The 7,273-nt window shown below is 53.4% G+C and overlaps 1 long non-coding RNA gene across 1 annotated transcript; it reads left to right on the plus strand.

Moving 5' to 3' along the window:
• The first annotated feature begins 657 nt into the window (after window positions 1-657).
• On the plus strand, window positions 658-982 carry LOC123652869. The gene is made up of 2 exons (XR_006742408.1): window positions 658-708; window positions 859-982. It is a non-coding gene; the product is annotated as an uncharacterized LOC123652869 (long non-coding RNA).
• The last annotated feature ends 6,291 nt before the right edge of the window (window positions 983-7,273 follow it).

The raw sequence follows: 7,273 nt of genomic DNA on the forward strand, positions 1-7,273 counted from the left end.
GTCCAGCCATCCTTACTGACCCTGCAGGCTCCTTGCTGGAGGCAGGAGGGGGAGCAGAGAGTGCCTGGTGGGGGAGGGGTGCGGGTCAAGTCAGATACGGAGGGTTCCCAGCTCCCAAGGTAGGGTGCAGTAAACAGACTCTCAGAATTGCTGCCCGAGCTGGGCTGTGGCCGGCCGGGAGGGCCCAGCGATCGCCTGCGGTGGCTCCCCAGGGCCCGGCGAGTGTACATCATGAAGAGGAAGCTCAGGGGCAGCAGTGACCACAGGGCGCAGGGGACGTCTGCTGGGAATGAGGATGGTGTCACTTGTAACTGGCGTGTTCTCTCACATGTGCTCACACTGACATGCACGCGGGACATCGGAAAGAATGTCTGGGAAGAGTCGATGTTTTAAAAAAAGAGAATGAGGTCTGGCGTCATGGAACCTCGGCCAAACAGCGAGTTCAAAGAGAAAGCCAAAGGCGAACTGAGTGTCATTCCCCGTTTGATCCCCATGAAGGACAGTGAGTGCTGGTTTGTGTGTAGGAAGTGCGAGCCAGTCGCTGCTGCTTTCTTTGGGAACGGAACTAGAGGAAGGCACACATTTTGTATGTTCTGCCGATGCCGTTTTTAAACATCACTGTAGACAGCATCACTGCATGTCAGACTCAAAGCCCTCGGGCCACGTGTGGCCCACAATGAATATCTTTGCAGCCCAGACAATGTAAGGGTTTGTAAGAAATGTTTTAATAAAAATTTCATAACTTAATTTTTACAATGTCCTGTTTTACATAATTATGAATAACAAACTACAGTGTTCCCTAATTACTCATTCCTATAACCATGCTGCCTTCACGTCCCTTATGCACCTTACACACAGGCGCACCATTTCTCTCCACTGACACCAGCAGCGAATATTCTAGCAGCTGGTGGCCACATCCTTGGTCTTGGACTGACTTGTTTGGTGTGTGCAACAGGAAATATTTCGCTTTCAGAGAACAAGAGAAATAGGTCTATTTGTGTTACTCTGATTAATTTGTGCAGTTATTCAGTGTCTGGTGAGTGAATGTTCAAGAAAAAAAGTAAAATATTATTAAAATGTTCTATTACTTCGTGTGAACGGTGACTCATTTATTCCAGCCCTCTGTTCAGCGCGTCTCTATCAGAATAAACCTCCCTTTCTATGAACACGGAAACGTTTGTTCTTTGCGGCCACACACTCAGACCTCGTGTACTGGGCCCGGGGGGCCTTTGGGTTGGCTGTGCTGGCTGCAGGAATTAGGAAAATCTATTTTTAAGGTGGAAAGGGGGCAGCAGAGCCCTACTCCCCTTCGCCCCGTCCCAGGAAGAGCAGGAGAGGGTCGGCCAGAAGGCAAAGGCCACTGACACTGGACTCTGAGGGGCGGCCTGGGCCCTGCCACCAGAGCGCCTGCCCCGGGCAGGGAGGGCTCACCAGCCTGTAGCCGGGCCTGGGCGGGGCTGGGCGGGCTTCCTCGGCCGAGGATGCAGGGAGCATTCGCAGGGAACAGAGGTGTCTGGAGGAAAGGGAACCGGGGAACCATCGACAGCAAGCACTTCCCGTGCCGGAAGCAAGGGCTTCAGACAGTGAGCACAGTCCACGGGCTTTAGGAGAACCTGCACCCACGGGTGCCGGAGCCCCGCCCCCAGGCTGGGCTGAGACTCCGCCTCCGCCCGCCCTAGCTCGCCCTGGAGCCTGCGCTGCCCCCTCCTCCGCTGTGTGACCTTGGGGAGGTGACCTAACCTCTCTGACATTTGGTTTCCTCGTCGGTGACTTGTGGGCAGTGGTAGCATCTGCTTCTCAGAGTTGTCAGGGGTTAGCAGCACCATACCTCTGCACCCTTCCCAGACCCGGAGACCACGCGTGGCTCACCCGCAGGAACCCGGCCATGTGCGGGATGGGAAAAGGAAAGACTAGGCCACCCCTGGTTCGGGTGTTGAGAAAAAACGTTAAGCTCTATTTAACAGGGAGGAGTATTCAATCCTACCGCTTAGAAAGCCGGCTAAGGGAGCCCGGATTTCTTTAAAAACATGTTTTTATTTTATTTCTTTTTTCTTTTCCTTTTTTAATTTATTTTTTAATTTAGTACATTTTTATTGTTCAGATTATTACAATTGTTCCTCTTTTTTCCCCCAATAGCTCCCCTCCATCTGGTTCCCATCCCACCCTCTTCCCTTACCCCCACCACTGTCCTCATCCATAGGCGTACGATTTGTGTCCAGTCTCTTCCTTCACCCCCACACCCTTTCCCCCTGAGAACTGTCAGTCCACTCCCTTTCTATGCCCCTGATTCTACTATATTCACCAGCTTATTCTGTACATCAGATTTTTAATTCACTTGATTTTTAGACTCACTTGTTGATAGTTATGTACTTGTTGTTCATAATTTTAATCTTTTTAAACTGAAGCTTTACTGTAACAAACCTGTTGGAGCTGCATTTGGTCAGTTAAGAGCAGACGTGTGCTTGTTTGTCTCACTTGCCTCCTCACCCGCCTCCATACAGTTCTGGCCCCGTCCGGAAAAAGCCAGAGGAGTTCCATGTCGCCAGGGCTGCTTGTAGGTGCCAGGGGCTGAGCCTCAGCCACTCCATTAGCCCCGGGGTCGGTGGAGAGCACAGCTCGGCCTGGCCACGGTTGTCCAGGGTCCCCTCGCCTCTGCAAGCCACTCCTCCATGGGCGTGCCCAGCTCTCCAGCCTGTGGGAGAGGCCCACAGACCGCCTCCTCCCGTGGATCCGAGTCATCCCACAGGGAGGGGTGGGACTGACCCCTTCCCCCGACTGGGCATTAACATGGTTCTGTTATTACAAACAATTTCTCTCAGAGCAGAACCTGTCCGAGCTGTCACTGACTATGGTCGTTTCGGGGTCTTGTCAGTACACAGATCGTATGTCTGTCACCCTGAGTCTCCCTGTTTATAGAAGCTGGAGGGACGACGTGGAGAATTGACTACGGACAAGGAATGGGTATGGGCTTGTTTGGATATTCATCCTGGCAGATTGCTTCCAAGAAGAGAGACGACAGATGTTTTTAAATTTCTGCTGAAAATTCACCAGGTTCTGACAATAATTCTGGACTCGAAGCAACACATTCATCCTGCCTCTTAGTTGTAAGATGGTTATGTGGGTTTGTTTGTTTGTTTGTTTTTAAATATATTTTTAATTGATTTTTTTTTACAGAGAGGAAGCGAGAGGGATAGTTAGAAACATAGATGAGAGAGAATCATCCATCAGCTGCCTTGCACACCTCCTACTGGGGATGTGCCCGCAACCAAGGTACATGTCCTTGACCGGAATCGAACCTGAAACCCTTGAGTCTGAAGGCTGACACCCTATCCACTGAGCCACACCGGTCTTGGCAGATGGTTATGTTTCGTAGGCGGTGCTGACAGAGTCTCACCGCCATAGCCACACCTGCCCGCCCTATCTCTGTGTCACTCCGAGTCCCCCCTCAGGACCTCGCTCCGCAGTCTGCAGGCCAGGGCAGCTCTGGCAACGGAGACTCACGTGCCCCTGGTCAGAACCTTCGGACTCCACCTTCCCAGCGAGTTCCTGCAGGCCCTCAGCTCTCCTGAGGCGCCTCCCTGTGGCATGGGCCGTGGTGAGAACATTCGCTCTTATTCCTATTCCCAGTGGGTCTTTCCTAGCACCAGCGGCCCCTCTGGTACAAGTCCCTCCCTCTCTCCCTGAGGGACGGCCGCGACCACCCCATCCTATTGGCATTCGGCCTGTGCCTGTGCCCCGGAGACCATGCCTGTGCCCGACGCCTCGGTCTCAGAGCCGCTGTTCATCGCCAGAGGCCTGCTGTTCTGTTTTCACTTTGAATATTTACAACATCTTTGAAGGAGCTCCGGGGGTGGATATGAAAAGCCATTCTGATTAACTTCCTCTCTGAACGTTGATTATGAAGTTTGTTCCTCAGAATTGAGGAGGAGGAAAGTAAACAAACAGAAATGAAGGGAATCCTCCCCAGACACACAGCCCACCGCTCCCAGGAACCGAGTGCCTATCACGGGAGACAATGTTAATTACTCATTTTTAAAACTCCTCACCAGGGACGTGTTTATTTACTTTGGAGAGAGAGGAAGGGAGAGAGAGGCAATGACTGGTTGCCTCCCTTAATTGCCCAGACTGACCCGGGACCAAACCCAGAACCTCCCGGCGTGGGGGACGCTGCTCCAACCAGCAGAGCCACCCCTGCAATGGTCAGAATCCCCAGGGAGGCTGGGTGTCGGGCAGAATCCCAAACCTTATGCAGTGGAGCCACATTGGCCCTCACAGGCCCCTCTGAGAGAGAAATGGGAGGACCATACCCTCCTCATCTCCTCTCTGCCCCCCTCCCACGACTCACCTCCCACAGAGCAGTGAAGCCCGGGTGAACCCGTTTGCTTTTCTGGCCGGAACTCTGGGAGAACAGGGCGTGGGTATGCAGAGCCCAGGCCCCACGGACCAGCCCACAGGACGGCTGAGCCCGCCAGCGTCCCTTCCCCAGAGCCCTCATGGAGGTGAGAAGGGGAACCCCTATTTTGTAAAACTGCTGTTTGGAATTCTCTGCTGCGGTTTTAGATGGCCTCTTATTCTAAAAAAGTAACTTTGCTTTCTAGCCTGTGTTAGCCTGCTTGAATAATGAGGCAGATAAACTTAGCCGTCTGACCTTGTAGACCAGAGACTAGATATGCCCATACTCTCAATGCCATGCCAGGTGCATTTTTTAATTGGATAGAACTGTGTTGTTTTCAAGGCCAGCAGCGAGATAACCATTGAGTGCCCATGGGGCTGGCTCTTCAATAAAAAGGGAAGCCTGTGTGTAGCCTTGCTTAGAATTTGAATCCATTTTCACTAAGCCCTCCGGTGAATGAAATGTGACTCCAAACTCTCTGGCATTTTGTGATTATTCTGGTTCTCTGTAACAGGGGGACACCCCAGGCCCAGCTCCCAGCCGGACTTCTCGGCGTCCCACCGTGTCACGCGGGAAGGGCGTGGCTTTGGAGGTGCCACAGATCTCTTTCTTCAAGGTCGATGCCGGTTAGGGTTTGGTTCTGCTTTGATGCCAGCCTGTGAGCAGAGACAGAGGTGCGCCCAGTTGAGGTGCCCTGGGTTTCTGGGGGGAACATGAACAGGGGCATAGGAATCGGGGTTCTGCTCTCACTGGGCCTGTTTCCTACTCTTTTTAAAAAGCAAACTCCACTGGGGCATGAATGAATGCCTGGATTTGCCCAGAACACGTAGCAAACCCATTGCAGTGGCTGGAGATGCCCACTCGGTGATACTGACTCGGCCTGGTTCCTGGCTAGCTGGGCATGGAGCATGCCCCCTCCAGTTCACCAAGTGGATTCAGTGCTTTGCTGGGAGAGAACATACGCGTGGCTGAAACCGGTTTGGCTCAGTGGATAGAGCATCGGCCTGTGGACCGAAAGGTCCCAGGTTCAATTCCGGTCAAGGGCATGTACCTTGGTTGTGGGCACATCCCCAGTTGGGGGAGTGCAGGAGGCAGCTGGTCGATGTTTCTATCTCATAGATGTTTCTAGCTCTCTCTCTCTCCTTTCCTCTCTGTAAAATAAATCAATAAAAAATATATTTTTTATAAAAGAATAAATGTGTAAGTCATGGGAAATGGTGGATTCCCTCCAAAGGCATCACGCTCAACTTTTAGGAGTGAACATCGCGGGGACCTGATCAGTTTTGAAGGTTTACTTTCAACCAACCAAGGGTCTGGGCGGGTCACACACATCCTTTATAGAAGGTGATTCCAGGGGTCGCTTCTGTGCTGCACAGGCACACGGGACACATTTTCATTTGGTCCCAATACGGACGAGTTGGATGGTCGGACGTGGGGAGAGGGGGCGTGAGGACCAGCACTCACACCCCCGGGGCCGAAGCCATCTGCCCCGCACAGAATGCATCTGTGCTCACCCCTGGGGAAGGTGGAGCCAGCACGTCGGGAACGAGGGAGCTGGGAAAGTTAAGCCTGTCTCCGCCAGGAGCTCAGAGACCCTCTAACTGAGGAGCAGAGTTCCCCAAGGGCAGTGTCTTCTGATGGAAGGGAGCCTGTCATGTCCTCTGACCCGCGTCCACCTTACCTCACTGTGTGCGTGGGCAGGAGCAGGTGTTCCTGAAGCCACAAAACTCAGGCGCCTGCCGGTCCCTGCCCGCCCGAGGCCCAGGTCTCACGGCCTCGTGTGCAGCACGTGCGGAGAGCGAGACCGCCGGGGACTGGCCTCCCAGGGCTCGGACACGCGGACACTGCCCCTCGGCCTCGGCTCTGTCTGACGTCTGAATCACTTTTTAAAGATTCATGGAAAGTCGAAGCATCGGACCGTTCACGTTACAAAGCAGCCGCCTCTGGCATGTCTTCCCATTACTATAATAGTTACACGCACGCAGGACACAAGTGGAAGGACCCCAGGTTCGTACTTAAAGGAAGAGCTTTTTCTCAGGAGAGACGTCCGGGCTGCTCAGGACGAGCTTCTGGGCGCTCGGAGCCGCCGTGCCTGGCTGTCCTGTTCTGAGAAAACCGGCCCTTCCGACCCTCAGGGCTCACAGCTGCGCGCTGTTCACTGTCTAGGCTCAGACCCTCACACCCGTCTCCCATGCCATGGCGGCTTCAGGGGGACACACCACGTCTTTAACTTTAAAAAAAGGGTCAGGCCTGGTGCAAAGTGCATACGGATGGTTTTGGGGGACAGACATTAACGGAACACACCAGTGTAGCTGCTTGGGAAAATGAGCAGAATATGCTGTAATATTGATAGCTTTAATTTTATGTACACGGATAGAACGTGTCAGCTCTGCACAGGAGACACACACCAGCACGTCAACAACCCGCTCCACAGAGAAGCGTGTACAATACAGCCGACCGGAGCTTGGATCCGATCGGCACATTCACGGGAGACCTGAATAGTTTATGACTACAGACACACCGACATTTAAAACAGGACTTTATAAAATAACTTATATCGATATATATCCTAGCATCTATCAGGAGGACTGGCTTGCAGGTTGGGGGATGTGTGCAATGAGTGGCGTCTCTTCAACGTCCAGGTAATAAAATAATTTAGAAGCAGTCCATGCAGTGGTTGGGGCAGGGATGGTGGCTCCTCCGGGGGGTCCATCTGTGACATCACACACCGGCACCCTGGGCACGCGAGGACCCGTCGCACCTCTGGAGGGGACACCGGCACCCACAGATGCCCGAGGACCCCTCCCTCGCACTCAGCGGCGGGCTCGTGTGTCTCCTGGAGGCCCCGGGACAGGTCCACGGGAGAGGTCCACGGGGCAG

The sequence above is a fragment of the Pipistrellus kuhlii genome, unplaced genomic scaffold (assembly GCF_014108245.1).
Source record: "Pipistrellus kuhlii isolate mPipKuh1 unplaced genomic scaffold, mPipKuh1.p scaffold_m20_p_21, whole genome shotgun sequence".
Classification (NCBI taxonomy): Eukaryota; Metazoa; Chordata; class Mammalia; order Chiroptera; family Vespertilionidae; genus Pipistrellus; species Pipistrellus kuhlii.